Raw genomic sequence first — 24,505 nt, 5'->3', positions numbered from 1 at the left:
ATTGTTCTCCCTATAAACTGTCTGCTAAATTAGCTTTGGGTGGACAGGGTAAAAACAATCAATCAATTTACAGCCTTCTTGTTACTAAAAAAGGTTATGCATGGGTTCTGACTGTAACAAGTATCACAATATTAATATTTTACTGGACCCAACACCTTCCACCCAATGCACAAGTGTATTCCCAAGAATTGTACCAAACCTTCAAGACACAACAGAAACCTTTTGTTGAAAGTTGTAGGCATTTAACTCAGAGCATTTAATAATTACGCCCATAGACCCATGTGTAGTTTGTTCTTTGTTTCTACTTCATACCTGAAAGATGCTCAGCCCTACTTCATTAAGGAAATAAACTGTAACAACAACAAAAAAAATACAGTTAGCATTTTTCTCTGTTGTTTAGTAGGCCTTGAAGGCTGGATTGAAGAGCGTTAATAGAGAGCTTCAGTGGATGGAGTAAATGGGCTCTCCCATCCACTATGTACAAAACAGCAAGGAAAAGCCAAGGGGGCACAGGTTCTCTACAGTTCTCTGAGAACTCATTTACAGCCATCTACAGTTTTATTTTTATTTTTATTTATTTATTTATTTTATTTTATGTGAAATCAGATCTTTTACTGCTTCTCTTGCACAACTGTAATATAATGGTGGTGGTTGTATTACTCACATGTTTTTGTGTTGGGGTTTCCAAGACAGTTTTCTGATTTTGACATCCTTAAATATACAGATCTAAATCTTAACTTCAAGTACCCAAACAGTATATGCATTTCATATATTCACAAAATTTTCTGGGACCATGGTATGCTTTCTCCAGAGTGAATTGAAACAAGTTTTTGTTAATAGCCTATCTAAAACTGGTTTTCCTTCCTGTGTGAATCCTGGGAGCCCTCCTTGTTTGGTGTGACATTCTGACAAGGACTCAGATGGCAGTGAGGATCTCAGTGCCCAGTGCCTCAGTATTTGAACAATATTTGAATAATTTTATTTATTTATTTATTGGGGGGGGGGGGAACAGACGGGATGATCTAACCCTGTATGATTTGCAGTTACTATCAGCTTTTTGAGCACAACAAACACAGTACACTGGAAATGAAGTTATATTAGCTCCTTTTAGACAGAAATTTGACAGCCTGAGTGCTGTGGCTGTGGTCTAATCTAGAATTCTAGAATCCTCCTGAGTCCTGGTAAAGCTACCCAGAAAAGGCTGCAACTTTCTTTAAAATGTTTTTTCCACCTTATGTTTTTCCTAAATCATCTTGATTAGACTGTAGTAGAAATGTTACAATTTAGATTTTTGTTATTGAACTATATGAACATAACCAGTTTCTTAATTTACGTTGTTAAACATTTTGTGAGGAAATTGCCTATTCTGTTTTGTTGTGTTTTTCATTAATAGAATGTACCTCAGCTTCCTCTAAGATTAAAATCAAAGATGAATAACTTTGTGTTCAGCTAGAGCACACCACTTACTAATTCATCTGAGATCAATAATGATTAAATGAATAATTTAGTGAACCACTGTGCTCACTTTTTGGCTGCTTTATTTTGTTCTACAAACTATGCTTATTATTTGCAATAATGTACAATATTTGGAGAGCTGAGGGAAAAGTAAGATTTCTTTTGTCCTCTTTTTCTCTCTCTTTTTTTTTTTTTTTTTTTTCTTAGTAAGCAGAAAATGGTATGTGTAGATTTATTTTTTATTTTTTTTTCCTTCTGGATACTTGACTGAAAATCCTCTCAGAATTTAAAGTCTTGATATAATTTTCTTTTGAAGCCCTCTTTGTGCTTTTTACTCTCTCTCTTTCTCTCTCTCTTAATGCCTCTCATTAAGATGTTTTGCAAATAACTGCTTATGAACAACATCTGTAAGCATATATTTGTTGCAAAACATACACTTTTTAACATATACATAATGATTCCAATACCACCAGAAAGTAGTCAGATTTATCTGTTGTAGCAAGTCCAAAATGCCAAACAGTAATTTTTTTGGACCTGAATGTGAATAAAACCACCTGTAAAAAACGTTGAGTCGAGTGACCTAAAGTAAGCTGCACAGGTCTTCCCATGAATTTGGATATGATGCCTCTTCTCAGAGTCAATTTTAATAACTAAACAGAAAATATTTTACCTTTTTTACCTATTTTACCTAATTTTACCTTTTATATCCAATTGCAATCCAAAATATTTGTCAGCCAAAGTCACAAACATAGTCTGATCAACAAATATTCTCAGACCACATGGGATACAGCAAATAAAATGTTCACTTTCTTTCATAGCCCAAACCTTTCACTTATAGTTTTTGTTGAATATTACATCAAAGGAGACAAGGACAGAAATTTTCTTTTATACAAAGGTCATCTGTTTAAGTCAAGTTATTGGATCAAGAAGGAAATATTTGAGGACTCTCACCAGTGAAATTGTCTTTAGGGGAGATTAATACATTATTTAGTTAGGGCTGTCTCCAAGAATGTATAGGTTGGGAGGTTTTCTACTCAAGAGTATATTTAAATTATCTTTCTATAATTATGTTCTTAAGATTTTTTTTTTCTAAAAACTAGTCTGTGGGACAAAAATGGGGGATAAGACCAAAAAGCACTCTCAATTTTTCAAAGATCTTCAGGAAAAAAACTCCAGGTAATGGATGAATGAATGAACGGAGCCTTTTATTCGCATAACTTTTTTTTTTTTTTTTTTTTTTTTTCTGAAGCTTATTCTAAGACGTATCTCAGAGACCCTCTTGAATAAATAATTTAGGGTGATTCCTTCAAATCTTCACTGCATGTCTTGTATTTATTTTGATGACTTCTTAACGATATACTTTCAGAATTTAAGACAGAATGCAGGTATCCAACTTTCATCTTCACTTTAAAAGAAGAGAGATCTTCTAATGCTTATGGCTGCAGACAATAACTAGAAAGTGTTTCTTTAATACACAGCAGATAAACTTTTTTGTTGTTGTTGTTTTGTTTCTTTCTCTTGTTTCCCTCATTTTAAAGGGGAATCCTCTGGGAAATAGGCATGAGTAAAGCTTGCATTTCAGGAAGCTATGTTTATTTAAGACATATGCTGGGCCAGTTGGTAAGGAACATGAGTGAGGTTTGTGTCTTTCTGGGCCTAAAGGTACCCACTAGGCAATATACCTTAAGACATCTCAAAGAGCACTTGGATCCTACCTTTAGGCAAATGAACTGAATCCATCTCTTAGTGTATCTAGATTGTTATGCTAAGGCATCAAATTTTCCCTCTTTCACAGATAAACTGACATTTTGACGGAGGTCTCTGGACTCTGGATTGTGACTGACAATTCTGACTGAGGCAGTGGTATCTAGCACCACAATCCCTACATCCCTTCTGGATCTAGGCTGTAGATACAGTTGGTGAAAAAATCATCAATATGAAAAAGAATCCTTATGTTAGTGCAAGTCATATCTTTTACAGTCATTGCAATTTATTCTGTACCACAATATGAAGATGTTCCCCTTTCACAAGCATTTAGATAATACATGTAATTGGGATCTAGTAACCAACATTAATGTTATACTTTGTCAGTATTAAATTCAGTTCTGTTGATTTGAACAATAGAGTTTTGCACATGTGCACAACCTTGTGTCAGTGAATTAATGCAAACATACCTGTGAAGCGAAAATTATTTTGGTAATACTGTCAGAAGTAATTACTCTCTATTTATTCTTTTCAATGCAATAAGATATACAGTTATTCAAAGTATATCCATCTCTACTTTGACAGTCATAAATATTTTTTAATATTGGAACTGATTGTCCAATTATAATTTCTGTCTCACATCAGATTACAGAGACTTTCAGCACTTGAGAATTTGGTATAGTCCTTCATTTCCATGTCCCTGCATTTGTTTTCTTTTGGACTACAGAAAAGGCTGAACCATGGTGGCCCTGTAGCTACACACCAAGCAGAACTTTTACCTACGAAGGAGCTCTGTTCTCTGACAATTAATATAACATGACTCCACTGTGTCACTGAGAAATTATGAATAAGCATCTTAATTTTAAACTTGGTATTACCTTTATTTTTGTGTCAGTGACATACTCTCTCATTTGTCTCTACCTGTCAATATTAGGCATTCTCAGGTATAAATCTGAAAATATATTTAATTTCAAAACTGAGGTATGTTGTGAAGTGATGAAGCAAAGAGCCCATTACATATTTATGGATGCGATTTTTTTAAGTCATTCATTATGAAGCATTTCTTCAGTGTTCTACAGAGAACATTTTACATGATTCAACACTGGGCAATATATTTTGGAGACATTTTCATGTCCCTCATCTGGTTCAGGTTTTTCAGTGTCAGATAGTTTTATGCATGAGGAATTCCTTTCATAAACCCAGTGTTTTTCTTTCCCCAGCGGCAGCATTGTCAACAACCTTATTTGTCAGTCTGTATTTACAAATTTAGATTTGCGCATTAACATGATGCAGAATAACCTTTTACATCCAGTATCAAGAGATATTCTTAACACAAACAACATCTAATAAATACATCAAGGCACTTATGCAACCCCTGGCAATAGAGGTGATGCCAAATAAAACAGCTCTGTTGGGGGTAGCTATATAGTCTTTTCATCTCTAGTTTAAAAACCTGTATTTCTACTGCCTACAAATGTTAAATATCTAAGCAATACTTATATAGAGATTGATATAGACAGACAAGCAGGTTATTTATTTAGATGATAAGAAAAAAAAAAAAAACAAAAAAAAAAACATTGGGGAAAGGACATATAAAAATAATACTAAAACAGTAGATTTTAATGACTATAGTGGGAATATTCCTACATTTATTTCAAACAAGCTATCTTGGATTCCAGAAACTGTGCAACATCAAGCTAGGAATAGGGCTAATTTACTTTGCTTCTTGGAAAGATATAGGGAGTATAACAGATATTCTGGTGTGATGACTTAGTATTTATCTCTCTTGCATAAAACTAAGTATGTCGTCCCTGCACTGAACTGAAACTGCACAATAGACATACCTCAGGAATGGGATAATATCTTCCTAGGTTTGCTTCTTCTTGTTACAGTTCCAGTGATTTAGAAAAGAAATATCACTTAATGTATTTGACCTCCTCATATCCTAAGAAAGATGTTTGAAATTGTTATGTGACTGCTTATAGAAAATTTCCTCATTTTTCCTCATTTATGACTATACCCATAGTAATATCATATATGTCTCCATATGATAAAAAATATAAATTGTGAGGATATCGGTAGTATTATTTAGTATGAAATAGAGTGAGGATATCAGTAGTATTTCATATAATTTAGCAATAACAGTCAGAATCCCTGAAAATTATTGGCATGATTTATGCCCTAATTCATGACATAGTCGTGTATCCTCCATGACAGATGAACAACACCCTGAAATATTTGAAAATAGTTTGCTCTTTACATTTTGGTAAGACATGACCTGAATACAGCAACAAGGCCCCAGATAATATTTTCTGGGCGCACACATAAGGGTTACAGAAGGTAAGATACATTAATTTTCAGTTCAATTCAAAGAGAGTGCAAGCTCATTGTAACCTGTAACCTATAACAACGAACGTCAATAAAATGAGTATGGCAGACACACAGGGACTAGATTTCTTCTTAACTAATTTCAAAAGTCTGAAAATTAACCATCTAGTCTAAATTGTTTTATGGTTAGTAGAGACAGATAGGCAGCTCTAGAAGGGCAGTGTGGGTGAGAGTAGGCCTTCACAGATCAAAAGATGATAAAGGAAGATTTAAAGGAAGATTTAAGATTTTAGATGGGATTTAGATCCTATGGAAAAGTCTGTAAAAGTACAGACTATCTATGGAGACTAGACATGAGGTAGCTTTAGTCATCTAAATGTTTGTGTCTAATGCTGTTTAAGGCATCCTTGTATGATGACATCATGTCACTGGACATGTAAATAATGCAGCTGATGTTGGTGGGTGTGATGATTTAACAAACTGAATCACAACATTAACATTTAAAAAGCAAAAAATAGAAATAAATAAGCCCCAAACAGTGGGATAATTAAAAAAAAAAAAAAAATACCTCTTAAAAAATATATAAATAAAAATAAAAAAAGAGGTATATGTTAGAAATAAGATATAGTTTCGAATAAATAATGATGAAAGAAGCCAATCCATTTCTGTTTTACAGATTGTCACATAAAGAGTTTGCAAAAGCCTGTATGTGCTTTGTTTCATCTCAGGGCTTTCTTCTTCAGCCTCATAGAGCAGATTTGGGCAAAGAACAGTACTACAGATTAAATAGTTTTAATATTATGACCAAACCACCAAAAAAGCAAACCTAACACATGCAAAATCTTGTTTTGTCTTTTTCTGTTTCATGGATCTGTTCTGATTCCCCTCCTCTCATTCTTTGGCCCTTTCTTTCAAAATTTAATTTGCTTTCTATTCTAACTACAGTATTTCCCCTCCAACTCTGTCCAGGTCCAGAATGACCTATGTAGGAAAGAAACCTGACTAGAGAAGTCAGATTCACCCAGATTAGGAAAACGACCTAGGATTCTGATCAAATTTAGATATAATTTTTAGTATGCTTACTGAGCAGCCCCAGGTCCCTGGAATCAAATTACAAAATTTTTTTGATATCTTGAGGTAAAATATACATTGATTGCACAACAAATATTTTGATGTCATTAACAATGAAAAATGATCACAAATAGAGAAACACTGGCAATGTTATGATGAACATTTGAGATGTTAGTAAGAAGCAGTAATGTTAGAAACCACTTGGGAATAAAAATACATACTTTTACAGAAACAATTCATTCATCAAAAGTACTTAAACAAGTAGGAAAAAAAAAAAAAAAAAAAAAAAAGCTTGTAATTAAAGTGTTTGCAGAGGATTAAATGAGTATGAAGAAGCACCAAAGCTATTTTGGACCCTACATCCCTATTCTTGCTGTTTTTATGTCTAAAACCAAAACTTCTGGAAATGTTGATATGGTATTGAATTAATAGATATTGAATTAATGGGAACAGGAGCAAATAAACTCTCTAGAATACAGGTCCTAAATTAAGCGGTTGAAGTGTCCGCACTGCTTCATCAATTAAATGTATTACCTATGTTTGTCATACTTGCTCTGCATTTCTAACATTTATAAAAAGTACAACATTTGATGGCCTATTTACCCAGGAAGAAAATTCAGTCAAAATTTTAGAACTGGCCAGCTAGTAGTAGAATTCAAACATATTTCAGTCTCTACAGGGAACTGACTTTTGCTTGCTAATTGCTTTGGTCTCCATGATATGGTTCCTGCTGTGCTGCTTATAAGCCTGACTGATATCCTAGAAATGCCTTCTAAATGACTTCCTTATCAGTGACAAATTCTTTTAGCTCCCTAAAGGAGCAAGAAAGAGAGTTGTTTTATTCTCTTTCAGAAAGTAGGATAGAAAAACTACTTCTTTTCCAAAAATTTACTCACCAATGGCTACAAATGCCGGTATTATGGCAGACACTTACTTCCTCTTTTTAAGTAATGAAAATTGTTCATTGTGAATTCAACACTGTGCCTCCCTCATATGCTTTCAGAACACTCAGGGACACAAAAGGAAGAATAAAAAATGGTATAAAAATAAAATAAAATAAAATAAAATAAAATAAAATAAAATAAAATAAAATAAAATAAAATAAAATAAAATAAAATAAAATAAAATAAAATAAATCTGCATGGGACAGATTATATTTATATTTATTATTATTATTATTGTTGTTATTGTTATTATTATTATTATTATTATTATTATTATTATTATTATTTATTATATTTTTTTCCCTGTCATTTTAAGGGGACAGGACAGAAATGAACTTGAAAGGAAAGGCAGTGAGGGAGGTAGGTGCAATGAAAGGAAGAAAAGATAAGGTAAGCAGCTATGAGGAACCTCATGTGAGAAAATAGTAGAAAGAGAAGTCCATTAAAATAAGCAGTCAACAAAGCCAAAGCAGAGAAAATCTAGTACAACTACAGAAATACTCAGAAGGACTCTGCATCTGTTCCTCCTCGGCCATCCATTTCTTATTTTATAACATATCTTGCCTTCTACATCCTGCTTATACTTAAAGCTATTTAAATATTAATTTAGTCTTTCCCAAAACAAATATTTCCTTTACATTTGCTTGCTCCCTGAATATTCTTTGTTGGCTGTCTGTGTCCAGGGTTCAATCAAAGAGAACCTGTCCAATTTTCTGGATGATCATTAATACATATACATGTACATGTATATTTTTCCCCATCTATTTTGCTGTAGGGTTCAATGTCCAAGTTTGAATTCTTCATGAAACTCAATGGAGCTCCAATTTTGGACTAGTCTACGTAGTAATCCTGCAAAATGTGGTATTCTTGGTTTGATAAAGATTGGGAATCTGAAAGCAACTAAGTTAGGTTATGAATGGAAGTTCTTAGAGATGTGTGGATTTATTATTTTTTTATATATATACCTGTGATGGAAGCAGTTGGATATTTCTCATTGATGTTGATGACTACAAGTTATTTGTAGAGCATAAGAATCCCTTTCTGAACAATAGGGAGCACTATGTTGCTAAGTGGGAACAGTGACAAGAGCACAAAATTGGAAGGAAGCTCAAAACTATGCCTCTTTTATAAGTAAATTAAATACGATCTTTTTCACTAACTCAGACACAATCCAATTAAACTTTCTTTTGGCTGCACCAAAGGAAAATTCTTTCATCTTCCAGCATGACAAATGTGTCCTTAGTCTTTTTTTTTTTTTTTGTCAGTGATGTTCCTTAACTCAGGTGATTCTCTCTGATGTGTGGTCTACATGTTTGATCCGCTGGCCAAACAATCCTTTCAGCTTTCAACCTCCAGCCCCTGTAGCTTGACATGAATGGAGAATCATTTGTAGCTCTCATTGATAAGTAACTGAGTTTAAAAAAGTGAGCAGTTCTGATTCTGTTCAGCAGAGGTCAGTGGTGCTGTTTAATATAAAATCCATAAAATCCCAAATATTCACTGAGACTCAGCTTTTCAAAACTGCTTACCTTAAGTAGGTGACCTAATGCTTGGCTTTCAGAATTGTCAGAGATGAACAGCTACAAACTCAGTACATCAAGTTTACTGATAAAATCACCACTCTTTAGTTAAAAGTGTTTTGAAATATTTGGCTAGGAAAAGTAAGTAGTATGTTCTTGCACCTTCAGTTCCTACAGAATGTAGCTACATTTCCATACTCTCCATAGTCATGATACTTAACATCTGCCTTCACTGTGTTCATAAATTACTGTCTGCAAGGTTTCACTCTGCTACTGTGAGTTTTTTATTTTTATATCCTTTCTTGGTGACAGCAAGCTAGGCCTTTATATATATATATAGCCATATATATATAGCCTATAGCCATATATATATATAATTTTTATTTTTATTTTTTTCCTGATGATGTGTTGGGAAATAACATCCACCGATTTTCTTCTTTACATTTGGGAACCTGAATGCTGAGTAGAACAGAGACCTATGAGCAGACACTGATAGTTGTGTTATTTTATTTTTGTTTCTGCTACCTTCGTTAGAGAAATTAAACCAGTTTAGGTTTCATTATAATCACTGCACCAAATATAGAAATAGAAGGTAAATCAGACATTATTTGTACATCAGGATGCAAATACAAGTACAGGAAAAATAGACTAAATCATCTCTTTGGTCTGAGCAACAGGTCAGAAAACATGGGTCTATGTTACCCTTGTAACTATGAGAAACTTTTGTGGGATGGAGGCTCAATTCCATGCAGAGAAGTACAGAAGCTGTTCTGGGAAGGATTATGGTGGGCTACATACTCTTATTCTGCTTTAGGGTCCTTTTGGACAATTTTAATCTTTTATGCTTGCTAAACATAGCTAAGACTGCCAAGCTTTGGGAGTCTAACATGGAGTATTCTGTTTACACTGTGCATCACAGAAAAAGAAGTCAAAATGGCTAGTTCAGAACCCAGTTTGTCTTCTAAATTTCTGTCATAAAGATATGTTAACCTGTCAGTTATATATTTCCAATATAATCCAATTAACTGCATCATGATAACAGTACAATATGTCATAATTATTACACAAAATCAAATAACAACCAAATTTGTCCAATAGACCTCTAACATTATGAGCCAATGAAAATATTTTATAACTGTATCAAAGACAGTGACTGTATTCCAGTGCACAAGGAGTATAGAATAGCAATATAAAACCTCTGCTAGGTAATATGCTGCTCTTTTCTAACACTGTTCATCAGGAGGGATCTAAGCCCCTAACAGGGGATGATGGTATTAATGTCTGTATTTTACAGGGTGAAAAGAAATGATTTTGTCAAAGTCAAGAAACAAGCCTATGGTACAAATGGAACATGATTGCAGATCTGACTCATCAATCCACAGCACTGCTGTATACAATATCCCCTAGGTTATGCCAGTTCTACAAACTAACTGTTAGAGCAGGCAACAATGACTGCGGGCACCACAGTTAGTGTTTTTTAAGAGAAAATCTAAATAAAATATATTATAGTAATAAAACAAATTAGCAGCTGTTATCCTGAGGTGACAATAATGAAGCCCTCACAAAATAGGCCTTTATTAGAAGTAGTAATAGTAATCATAAGTTCAAGTTTAACTAAGTGAGCCATTAAAAGTGGAATGTTGAAATGAACTGAACCAAATGACAAAGTAAAACATGCCTAGGGCAATGAACAGGTTTTTAATTTGTTTAACTCTGGTGTCTGGCTCTAAAAAATGATGTGACAAAAGGCTCTTCATTGCATTGTAGTCTGAATGCTAAATAAATTAGCAACAGCAACAATAGTACATACAGCCTATTCATCTCCCATGGTGCTAACAAAACCAGTCCTCTCTGTCTTTGCTCCTTGGTTTGTCTTTATTCAGAGAAAAACGTAGTACCTCCAGCTGTATGTGGTCATAGAGATTTTCATAAAGTCAAGAGCTACTGTCCCCCATATTCAGTCACTGTTATGATAACACAGGGTTTTAAATTAAAATGTAGCAGTTAAATACAACTGAAAACTTCCTGTACCAACCCTTTTCTTATTTTTTATTTTTATTTTTTCCTAGGGAAATTCATGCCACCTCACTACAGAACTGCTGCCCTCCAGCACATTCAGGCAGACCTGGCAGCTTCCCAGAGGCCTTACAGGTATGTGTCATTCAGGACTGTTTCAGGATGTTCTCACAGCCTGAAAATCAGAATAGAAAAGAATGAATTTTCTTTTTCTTTTGAAAGCCATATTTTTCAAACTTCTCTAGACCACAGCACACTGTAGAATTTGTATTTTAGTTTTCTCTAAATAAAATTATAGTTATTTTGCAGGATAGTTGTAACAGAACTGTTGATTTGTTCATATTTGGTACACTGTTTTTAATTCCAGACTGGACTTGGCTCCTATAATCCTGTTTTGCTTTTGTGAAAATACATTGACTTGTGTACCAAAACATTCATGAAAAATAGTACCAGAGACGTCAAGGTAAATATGGTATTCATATAGCCTTTATAAAGCTACTTTAAATATTTTAAATAGCTGTTTCCATCACCAGGTATATTGAAGAATGTTAAGTAGAAAAAAAAAAAAAAGGCCATAATGACTTTCAAGGATTTATTGAAGGAAAACAAAAAAAAAAAAGGCATTTTATAAAACAAATTCCTTAAAAACACCAACATAGTTTCAAAATCATTTTTTCTACTTATCTACTGAGTTTCTCCTTGCTGTGCTAGAAATTGTACAGTGAGCTTTGTGGATTTGTGATTTTTAAGCTAGCAAATCTAAACCAAAATAGCAGTTCCCATTTTAAAAACAAAAAGTCTGCATCAACAGCTCCTGATATTAAAAACAAAAATCAAAACTTGAAGAGTCAAAATCTGATTATTACAAACATCATTACAAAATGGAGTTTTTTTACTTTATTTTTGAGTCAGTGAGGTTTCACTTGTGAAGAAATGCATGATAAATTAAATGTACATAACTTTTATAAAATCATCTTGTGCCTGGAAAATTAGGAGTTACAGAAGGCATTTAGAAAACAATGTGTTGGGGTTTAACCCAGCAGGCAGCTAAGTACCACACAGCTGCTCACTCATTCTCCACAGGTGGGATGGGGAGAATTAGAAAGGTAAAAGTGCAAGAACTCATGGGCTGAGATAAAGACAGCTTACTAAGTAAAGCAAAAGTTATTTAGAGACTCAGTCACTCTGAAATATCCTACACAAACCCTAAACTAAAAGTATCCACCTGTGCTTATCACAAGTGAGGGTATGTGCCGTAAGTGGGAGCAAAACACCAATTTGCGAAGCATAAATTGTTCTTTATGTTCAAAAAAATCGGTGTTCCATCAGAAAGGAAAATTTCATTGCAGAAGAAACATTCCTGAAGAGGCAATGACTTTTGAGTTTTCCTTTCCAGAAAAAGTTCATTGTCTTACCCTTGGAAATGTCCCTAGAGCTCAAAGAAACTTCATTGTTGTTTCATAAGTTGTTTCTTAAGGGACCACCAAAGCCATCATTAAAAATTGCCCATCTCTAAAAGTGTTTGCTGTTTTGTTTAATTATTCATTGCAAGCAAAGGCAAGACTCACCTCATGTAATTAGTGTATGAATTACTCTATAATGGTAACACATCTGAATAACCACTGGGTGTACGTGGCAAAGTGTCAGAGACACTTATTGTTCTGCATACTTCATTCACCAAATATTTGAACTGTGAATATTTTCCAGAGCATAGAATTTAAACACAATAAAAATTACAAGGCTATACATATTATTCAGCAAGTTTTGTTTTTGATATGTGACTGGATTTCTTATTTATTTATTTCAATCGGAGTCTAAGCATGTAGACAAAGAGTCTACAAAGATAAGTAAGCCAGCCATCAAATGCAAGTTAAACAATGAAATGGCTAATTAGATTTTTAGATCTTCTTTCAATTAAATATTTCTTCCTTTTCAATTGCTATGAACATATATTTTTATCTACACCTATTTTTAACGTAATTCTGTAAGATCCTAATTATACCAGTATAAAGGAGGTGAACATCTATACCAATATTCAAACTGCTATAATAGAATGTTTAACATATATAGTTTGAGAATAGAAACTGCTAAAACTTATTTGATAAATAGTTTTTTCTAGACTGTTTTTCTCTTTCTAATGGAAACACTTGAAGCGTTTTTCAAAGACAGTTGTGGGTTGAACAATAATTTGGCTACAGATGAAGTTCCTTCCTAACTTCCTCAGTTAATGTTTTACTTATGTCCTTAGGTCTGCAATTTTATTCTAAAACTATTATTTTATATTCTATCTAAAGTAACTATAGTTGTTCACATTATCCTTATAAAGATTAATCCTCTTTAAATTCCTGATAAGCTTTTGGTCTGAATTTTACATTGGGAGAATGAGTTACAATAACATGCTGTTGTGTCTTTGACTATCCTTTAAAATCCCTCTAAGCCCATGTTTCCAATGTACTTTTCACCTTTTCTTTTTTATTTTTTTTTTTTTCCTGGAATATTTCAAAAATGAAAAATATTTATTCTTTGAAAGTCATGTTCTACTAGTCTACATTTAAGTATTTTCCTCTTTCTTTTATTATCATTATTATTTTGAAGAGTGTTAAAGGAGAAGCTGGTTGATCAGTGTTTCCCAGTATTTGTTTTGCTTCTGCTTCTACAATCCAAAGTGATTAGCATTGTTGCCACAGACATTCATCTTTACAAATGGATTATGAGAAATTTCTACCTTTAAATGCATTCAATAATGGTATATGTTGCAGTTGGTACTATGCAGGTGTATTAAAAAGACATTATCACCAGTTTTTGTACTCTTTTGCTTTGGCTATTTTTATTTTCTTATTTTAATACTCATATTTCATTCACAGTGTTGTTTTCTGTATGATTCCTTTCCTGAATATGTTGAATTTATTTATATGATAATCACTGTTACATAGAAATTCAACTCTAGTAATTAATGGAACATCTTATTTGTGTTATAATACATGTCAATGTAACATATTATCCTGTGTGGTACAAAAATATAGCTGCCTCAGGAAAAAATATTAGACTACCAAGGAATTATTTCTTTACATCTCATATAGCTGGGACATTTGACCAGTATATATATGCACTGGTGTTAACTGGTGTTATGGATGTTAACTTTCCCTGCAGCAGTCCAAACAGCGCTGTGCTCTGTACTTGCTGAGCAATTCAGGACTTCCTCTAAGACCCCCAGAGCCAGAAGGCTGGGGGCAGGCAAAAAGTGAGGAAGGAACATCAGCAGGGCAGCTGACCTAAGCCAACCAAAGGGATATTCCATACCATATGACGTCACACGCAGCAATAAAATGTGGAAAATAAAAGGAGAGGAGAGGGGTGGACTCTCGTAGTGAAAACGTCTGTCCTCCCAAACAACAGCTACATGCGTTGAGGCCCAACTTCAAGCATCACTCGTTTGTGGGAAGTAGAGAGTAATGTTCCTCTACATTAAAATTCCAGGTAAATTGTAATTCCAGGTTAAAAAAAAAAAAAAAAAAAAAAAAAAAAGTAAAAATTCCTCTACACTTCCACAGAGCCTTTGCTTGTTGCGTTTTTTGTTGTTGTTGCTGTTGTTTTTCTTGTTTGTTTCCCATTTTTCCTTTTCTTTTTTTCCTCTTTTAGTTAAATTGTTTAATTAATAATAATTTTTCCTTAATATTTTTTTCCCTTTAATTAAATTATCCTTATCTCAACCCATTAATTGTTTCTTTCCTTTTCTTCTTCCCCTCCTCTGAGGAGGGGGAATGAGAGAGTGATTGTGATGGTGTTCAGCTGCCTAGCAAGGTAAAACCACCAAAATATAAACGTGCTGTAAGGACTTCACACTTAATATTTTAGACAATGCCATGTTTTTGTGCTTTGGTTTCTTTGTGGAGTGATAAGAACTGAATACTTCAATGCATTCTTTGCTGAATTTCATATGGTCATTGGCTAGGTCAGCTATTTTGACAGAAAATATGACCCATTCAGAAAGACTTAAAATGGTTATACAAATTAATCATGAATACCACTTAATTCAAATTCAGAAATAAAGGAATTATCCAGAGAATGCCAACTTGGCACCTCTCCTCTTAACTGCTTCTCTTCATGCAAACTACAAATCAGATATTCTAGGAAATATATGAGTAATTTTATGTATTAATTGCATATTTTTCTTAATAATAAGATTCATATCGAAGAAAAAAGGGTCTTTGTTCCCCTAGGTAAAGTCAAACAGGGCATACTTCTAGTTCAGTCTTTCTAGTTATGGTGATTTAGTGAAATCATTTTTTTAAGTAAAAAAAAAATCTTATTTAAAAACTGCATTTATATTGCAAGGATGACTCCTATCTACACCTCTAAGCAGCTTCATTACACTGTTAGTTCTGCTTTGTCAGTATTTCTGGGTTAAACATTCATATGACTAATTAAAATGTGATTCTAAATTCTATTTGTTATTACTTCTATTATCTTTCTTATAACACACCGACATAACATGTTTATGGGTTCTGCAAGCTAATCTAATTTAATATTTTGCTGGTAAGTGAAATGCCCTGAATAACAACAAATGCCCTTCGAATGCTGATTATACATATACATATATATGTCAGATTGCTAGATTTTAACTAATTCTTGACATGTGTCCTTGCTGTCACTCCAGAGAGGCAAATCTTTCAATATATTCAAATGGAGGCATTAATCTGTGTTAAATAAAAGGAAATAGAATTTGGTGTGTGAAAATTATATCCATATTATATCCAATTCAAGGGTAAAATGAAAGAGAGCATATAAAGTATTTTGGTATTCATGTTTTGAGGTTGTAGAAAAGCAGATATATTCTTCCTTCTTCCTTCTAGAAACCTTTTTGGTTGCATGGCTTTTAGTATGTAGGTCTTGCTTATCCATGCATCTCCATAACCTTTAGTCCTTACCAGCAGGCAGCACTGAGTTCCCTTGTCATTTTTCTCTAGTCTGTTTATACTTCTTCTTTATTTGCAGCAATCATTGGATCTGCAGATTTGGAATTGACAATATAAAATTTAAAGTTAACTTAGGTTATATAATTCTTTGGTTTAATTCCTGTCATATAAAGTGTCCTTCAAATCATGATCCTTTTGATTATTCCTAACCTAGTCAGAGAACCCAGTTCAGAAATATGTTGCTTGCCCAAAGCTGTTGGTAATTTGGGACTCTAGAGTGTAACTCTCCTCTAAAAAGTTGATTGTCCTCTGCATTAGGCATTAAAGTTTCCTTTTAAAAACAAACAAAAACAAAGAAAAAAAAAAAAAAGCAATACACTGTGTGAGTACACATTATTTGGAAGTACATTTGGCAGAAAAGTGATTGCACAAATCTTTAGATGATTTCGAGTGTGTAGGAAACAAATGTATGATTTTGTCTTTGCTTGGACTGAAACATTATCAGGGTTCTCAAAGTTAGTTGAAATTTCTACATCATTAGACTTCAGATTATGAACATATTGGACAGAATATTTATTAGGTTTAAAAAGAAAAAAAATCAATCACATTGGAAAGCACAGAAACCTGAGTTTTCACTGAGATAATGTATCACTGAGATTCATACTACATATTACAAAGAGGAATCTAGTCAGCAGTTTTCAATGTTTTTTTTTTTTTTTTTTTCTGAAAAATTTTATTCTACTTTATTGAAGTAAAGAAAATCAACTATTCAAATATTGTTTAAAACAAAATCAGTATTTAAAACAACTTCCACATCCTACTTTACTAAGTCTTCTGTTGCCATTTCTGAGAATTTTGCAGTCATGATTTGAGCTATATGCATAACATATGACCTCTCTGTAGGTGAATTAAAATCCTGTTTTTTTCCAGACAGAGTTCTGGAAAGAGAGTTCTGAGTTCTTCTAAAACAACAATAAAGGTGTGTCCTTGTAAGGGACTTGCTTTAAGCAATGTCATTTTTTCTAATCATCTTGTGAGAAACTTGACTCATAGAAAAGATCTAGACATGCATTATCTATTGTGTTATATCCTTTTCTAAGTCTTCCATTGTTGATGCAATTGTCCAGCTTATTAAACTTGAAGAAGCAGTTAGCAAAAGGTGAATTTTAAACTCATAACTGATAACACAAGACCACCTAAAGAATAGCATTATACTGCCTTATACTAGGCTATATTATAATAGGCAGTATAAAATGATATTTAGCATAGGAAAAACATATTCTGCCCAAAGTAGCTTGTATGAAACAGACATGGTAGATACAGTTATTAAAAATTAACTTATTTCAAAGATCGAGGTACTGCTATTCATAAGTCACTGCAAACTGTTCAGATTAGAAAAAAAAAAAAAAAAGCCTGCCAATTCAAAATAAAACATGCACAGAGAAAAATAAATGATGTATTCGTATGCGTTTATTCAATATTGTATTGCCCAGTCTGGAAGTTTTATTGTGACTTTGATTTCTCATATAATATCAGTTTTCAATATAATATTGAATATAATGATGGTGTGTGGCTCAATTTGCATATAAAATTTATAATGTATTGACAAAAAGGTAGCAAATAAAAGCTCAGTAACATGACCCAGACAAAATTAAAGAAGGCAAAGTAAATAGAACCAGTTAAAATAATAATTAAAAAATGATTATATCAGCTTCAGTCATGCCAGGTCCTGCACCTGAGAAGGTCTGAGGAGGTCTTTTCCAACCTGGATGATTCTGTGATTCTGTTGCAGTCTCTAAGCTCAGAGCCAACCACCTATTAGTCTGGTGCAATGAATTTTTGTGCTCCTTGAACTAGTTGTTCCTTCACCTCGTCTTCAGATGCAAGAACACACACTCTTTCACGCTCCTTCAGGAGTAAACAAGCCAGGACAGATTAAAGCCTCTTTCTTCAGGTCAGTAAGATACCTGCCTTTGATTTCGGTGAGAATTCAGGCCCTAACAACTCAAGTGTCTTCTGGACAGTGTTTCTTCTGGGTAGGATAATTTCATTTCCCTTTGGAAGACTTACAAGGATGTAGTAACAAAAGCAAAGGCATAAAACGACACCTGAGGCATAGGCTGCTTTTCAGCCTGCAGCATACTATAGGTATGATATCATTTCAAACAACTACGATCTACATAATGTGAAGTGTTCCAACATAATTACAATCTATCAAAGGCCAGAAAATGGGACCTTTATTTTAAGGCTGTATGGAAAAGAAAACAAAGACAATAACAACAGAGAAGGAACTTTTCCTTCACCTAATTTTATTATGCCGCAACTCCTTCATGTGTCCCCAAAAGAATTTCACACCTCTTCCCCCAACCCCCCACCCTGCCAAAAAAAAAAAAACAAACAAAAACATTGTGGCATAGAGGTATAATTTCAGTTCATACCAGAAGACATTCTTCTCACTGTAATACAGTTAAGCACCACAGAGTGCCAAAAGAAAAGAAAAAAATGCCAAAAAGTAATGTATTTACAAATTAGTTTTACATGTTGGCATTATTTACTTGTCTGATCTTGCATTCAGGGCTTGATTTATCTGGAGGGGATATGTAAGGCCATACAAGGTTGTTTGGTTGTATGACTGACAATGGGACTTTAAAAGTTTGAACTGTTTGTATAGAAACAAAATACAGAAGAGTACACTATCCCCAAGGGAAACGTAGAAAACTGCCTGTTGCTTCTCAGGTTTAAAGTTTTCCCTTAAAAGGTGTAAGCATCTGTTAAGGTGTAAGAAAAGATGTAATCAGCTGTTTGAGTACAATTTTTATGTATACATGAACATTTTCCTCTCCAGTTTCCAACTTGGAGTGCACCACTTTTCATAATACTCTTAGATCAGGATTCTGGTTCTAACAATGCTTCCTAGTGCAGAGAACTTTCCCAGAGAAGAGAGAAGCAAAGCAGTCCTGACAGCTTTGAATGAGACGGAGATAGCAAACAAATGTAAATGAAGAAAATAAACCTGTGGGAATGTTTTCCAAGAATTGTCATATTCCAAAAGCTTTAAATTGGTTCAATCCCTGAAAGTTAATTAGCGTAAACTCAGGTTGCATCACTGAATTTGAAGTAGTAGGATAGACTTGCACCATTGCAGACCCTTTATGGATTAAATTGGCATTGCCTCTACCTCTACACAAGAATGAAAGAGAAAAAGCACACCTTTCTACTTGGTCAGCTACTGGCAGACCTAGAGAGAGGGAAAAAAAAAAAAAAAAGTTGTTCATTAAAAAGTACTGTTGTTTTAAGACATTTTACCAAATACGTAATATTTGGTAGTAACCAGACAACAAATGAAAGGGAAGAGGAAACAGTAGAAGGTACTTGCATGGCCTTAATTTACGTAGAAATTGACAAGGACAACCTGCAATGATTTCGAAGTGCCTTACACCATTCACCCTTGAGACAGAAAAATGGGATGCCCATATGATGTAAGGGGAGTGCAATCCCTCTCAAAATACAAGAGTTTGGGGTACGCTAAAGTACTGAAAGTGTTAAGACTAGGTAGCAGCAAACACAACAGAGAAGGGAGGCCGAGTCTCTCTGGCTGTTCATGTAAACAGAAAAGAAACTCAGGTTTTAGTCCTAAGCAATGATACTTAGTGACAGGCAAGGAAAGAAGTACTTTTTAAGGCAGGGACTGTTTCAGCATCATCAAAGCTAAAGAAATTGTTGACGGCTCTGTAGAATCATGTTCCTGGCATCAAAATCCAGGGACCAGGACCAGGACCATATTCTCCCACTCTCCATGCCACGTATGACTATCCTGCCTCTCGACACATCTGTGGATGACACTCTTAAGGATTTGTTTAACCTTAGACAAAACCTCAAGTGTGTTCTGGAGACATACCGAGATAAATGTGCTCATCTGAACATCGCAAGGATAGTCAAAGCTTTGGAATGCTACCATATCTCGCCTGGAGGAGAAGAAAGGGGGAGTGAACAAGTGGGAAAACAGATCTTCCCCTGACCCTACCTCAGAAACTATTAACAATGACACCTTTCACACTTTTTCTTCAGGGAGCTGGTCTATGGAGGGGTCAGTGGGAGATGGCCAACAATAATTTCTTTCTTTCAAGTTATCTCCTTGAAACTGTAACTTCTAGTAGTTTAAAGGCTTTTGACTTGCATCTTGTGAAAACAGCATTTCTTTTACGAACAGCACATTCTCACAATGGACACGTCGTAAAAGTAATGATAACACCACCAGTATCTACCCAAATCTGTTTCTTCTTACCACAAAGCAAGGTCTGAATTCACAGTAAGGCACATTTTTCATACAGCCTGTTGTTCAATCTTAACAAATACTTAAAAATATTCTTCAAAGACAGCCTTACTTGCATGCACTTGAGCTTCTGAAGTTGTTTTATTGTTATTATTATTATTATTATTTTTAGGGCTGGGAAGGAAGCTTAGAGAGAAGGAATCCATGTAAGTAACTTCACTGAAAACAGACAAGGTGAAGGAAGTGCTCAAACTCCCCAACATGAAACACCTGTAGAATCCAGGAACACTTACCTGCCAGCTTCTGAACTTGAGTCACTGCTAAACTACTTCCCAGTGAAGTAGTACCACTGGAGTTTTACTGTACTGAGAAGGCAACACCAACGTAACTAGCGCATGGAGTCTCTAAAACTATTTCACAGAGATGGTAGAAAACATGAAGAAAAAGCAGCCTACTGGGGAACACTTAGTCCATTTCACCATGACAGTAGAAAAGCACCCTAGGTAACCTGAGCCTCAAACTCCCCTGGAAAGGCAATTCCTCCCATAAGTCCTCATGCTTCCTATATAGCAAAGGTCAAATGATCCCCATCTGGCAGATTTCACTTAACAAGTGTGTAGCCAAGAGTCCTTGTGGAATGGGCTCATCTACCTGGCTTCAATGTTTTAAGGTCAATTGCTCCTTATCACTAAGAGAAATAACCTGACAGGGGGCTTAGTGGTTGGAGTTGACCTAAAGAATTAACTACAAATGGTGTACAAGGGCACAAGGGTCATATTTCTGTTAGTCATTCTGTGAGGAAAATTAGTACAGCGCTTGTTTAAATAAATAAATAACTAAAAGGAAAAAAAAAAAAAAAAAAAAAGGAAAAAAAAAAAAAGGAAAAAAAAAAAAAGCAATTTTGCCTTTAAGCTCATTTTCTATCATACATTTTAATCTGTCTAGTCATGACAGATAAAGAATATAGGAATCAGAATTACTCTTCTTGACATTAATGTTATTTAAATTTGCTTTTCTGATATCTCTTCTTTATGTAGGACTTTTCAAAATCTAGCCTAATGACCTCTGACTACAGTATTTACTTTGGCTGTGTATAAACTATCACATATAAATGCCAGGATCAGGATCCTCACTCACAATTCAGGTCAAGGACCGGGCTGAAAGTTTGTCTTTAATTTGGTTACATGCCTACATTGCTGTTTCCTGGGACTTCATGGGAAGAAGATTGGCTGGCTTGGGGGAACTTACCTACATGTGGCTTTTAGGCTGCAGCCAAAGTGTTCCTCTAGATCTGGAAATTTGAAGATGGTTGCAGTCTCTAGGCTCAGATACAACCACATATTAGTCTGGCCCAACTGATTTTTGTGTTCCTTGCACTAGCTGTTTCTTCACCTCCTCTTTAGATACAAGGACATGCATCTCTTTCACACTCCTTCATTAGTAAACAAACTAGGATAGATTAAATCCTCTTTCAGTCAGTAAGATTGTATCTACTAGGCTACAAAGGGCTCAGATGGGAAGACGTATGAGGAGCAGCTGAGGTCACTGGGGCTGTTCAGCCTGGAAAAGAGGAGGCTGAGTGGAGACCTCATTGCAATCTACAGCTTCCTCATGAGGGGGAGGTGCCGATCTACTCTCTTTAGTCACCACAGATAGGACCTGGTGAATGGTGTCAAGCTGAGGCAGAGGAGGTTTAGGCTAGACATCAGGAAGAGGTTCTTCACTGAGAGGGTGGTCACACACTGGAACAGGCTCCTCGGTGATGTAGTCACTGCACCAAGCCTGTTGGAGCGTTTGGACTGTGCACTTAGTCACATGGTCTGAATTTTTGGGTAGACCTGTGTGGCACCAGGAGTTGGACTCGATGATCCTTATGGGTCTCTTCCAACCTGTGATATTCTATAATTCTATGATAAATATTCTATGATTCTATGATTCCATGATCTTAATGCCATAAAGAAGCATGAGTATATCAGAAGGAACTTTCTTTCAGAAGATAAATAAATTTTATAGCATGTATTTTCCTGATTTTCCCTTTTCACAACATAACAAAAAATGGCAAACGTGATTTTAACTGCTGTTGACTGAAGAAATAAGAAGATTATAAATGGTTAATTTTGGCTCTCTCACATATATGGCTAATTGCTGTAAAGTAAAATGTCTTGAAAAAAATGTTGAATGCAGATATTACCAATTAACCCCCACATGTAAGAAACAAAAAATCCTCAATTAATAGAACACTACATAGTCCTTGTAATTACAAGCTCGGCATGAGAGTCCGGTGTCACAAGGAAGTGAAATCCACTAATTAGACAGGATTTGAAAAGCAAAGACAAAATTGAAATGTTGAAAGTTAGACGGGGATAAGCAACTCTTTAACACTATAGAGTAAAACAATGACAATGCTTAGACAACCTCAAATGGTCCGTTATGTCTGGATATGTTCTGGACTCTACTGGCACTTTTGTCCCAAGTCTTTGGTGCCAAGAAAATGACAACAACATCAATAATAATAGCACCTTTGCAAGATGACTAGCTGGTTTCAGCCTTCCAAACCCAGTCCTGCAAGGGTAAAGCCTGAACAGTTAGTTTTGGCTTTTTCAGGGACAAGGTTTTTCATTAATAACAAGACAAGGAGGTAAATCTGTACTGCTTTATGCTTAGTCCAACAAGGATCTTCTTACAACATCTTGTTTTGGAGATCACATCACTGCAACCTGATTGGGTTTGGCTCACTAATTAAAGGTTACATTTTATAAGCATTGACATTTGGTTTTCCTTCAAAAGACTACACATATGAAAGCAGCAGTAGAGAAGAAGATGCAATAAGTGTTTTACTGTGAATTTAGCTGTTACTTCCCATTAAAGTGCATGAATGAACTCATTAATTTATAGAAAGTGTCTTCAAACTGTAGTTCATTAATGGATGTACAGTACATAAAAAGAACATCATTTCAGTGACACTACCTGAAAGCTTTTATCAACTATGCTGTACAAATTATACGAAGAAGTAATGCAGTGGAGTTGATGGACAGAGGAGTATTACATTTCTTCTTAATCAAGACCAATTAATTTAATTTAAACATGTATTTAAACCAGGTAATCATAAGACATGATTTTCAAAGTGAAATATACCTCCCCACCCCCCCTCCAAAAAAAAATCTATCTCTCATGTAAAATACTGTATCAGGCATGCTCAATGCATCAATGGGATTGAGTGCACCCTCAGCAAATTTGAAGATGGCACCAGACTGAGTGGTGCAGTTGATACAACAGAAGGAAAAGATGCCATTTAAAAGGACAAGGACAGGCTGAATTGGCCCATGTGAACTGCATGAGGTTCAACAAGTCCAAGCACAAGGTGCTGCACCTGGGTGAGGACAATCCCAGACAGAAGTACAGTCTGGGAGAAGAACTCACTGAGAGCAGCCCTGACGAGAGAGACTTGGGAATTCTGATGGAAGAAAGGCTTGACATGAGCCAGCGGTGCGCGCTTGCAGCCCAGAAGGCCATCTGCATCCTGGGCTGCATCAAAAGAGGTGTGACCAGCAGGTCAAGGGAGGTGATTGTCTGCCTTTCCTCTGACCTTGTGAGGCCCCACCTGGAGTCCTGCATCCAGGTTTGGGGCCCCCAACGGACAAGAAAGAAGTGGACCTGTTAAAATGAATCCAGAGGAGGGGTACAGAAATGATCAGGGGGCTGGAGCACCTCTCCTATGAAGAAAGACTGAGAGAGCTGGGTATGTTCAGCCTTGAGAAGAGAAGACTCCAGGGAGACTTCATTACGCTTTTCCAGTATTTAAAGGGGTCCTATAAAAAAGGTGGAGAATGGCTCTTTACTCTAGTAGAGAATGATTGGACAAGGGGGGAATGGTCTTAAACCAAAAGAGGATAGATTTAGACTAGACATCAGGAAGAAATTTTTCACTGAGGCACTGGAACAGGTTGCCCCAGAGAAGTTGTAGATGCCCCATTCTTGGAGCTGTTCAAGGCCAGGCTGCATGGGGCCTTGGCCAATCTGAACTGGTGAGTAGCATCCCTGTCTACGGCAATTGGTTTGGAGTTAGATGATCCTTAAGCTCCCTTCCAACTTGAGCCATTCTATGATTCTAGGATGACAAAAATATCTGTGATTTCAAAGGGTCAAGATTACCCTTTCTGACTGCAGGAATACAGATCGCTTTTGTGATACACTAGAAATCACAAGTATACAATCTTAATATCTTCCCTAGGAGGGGTGACTATTATCATAGCTCATGATTTTAGATCCAGAATCTGA

The sequence above is a fragment of the Aythya marila genome (assembly GCF_965140915.1).
Source record: "Aythya marila genome assembly, chromosome: 2".
NCBI lineage: Eukaryota > Metazoa > Chordata > Aves > Anseriformes > Anatidae > Aythya > Aythya marila.
Note: the sequence above shows the minus strand (reverse complement) of the source record.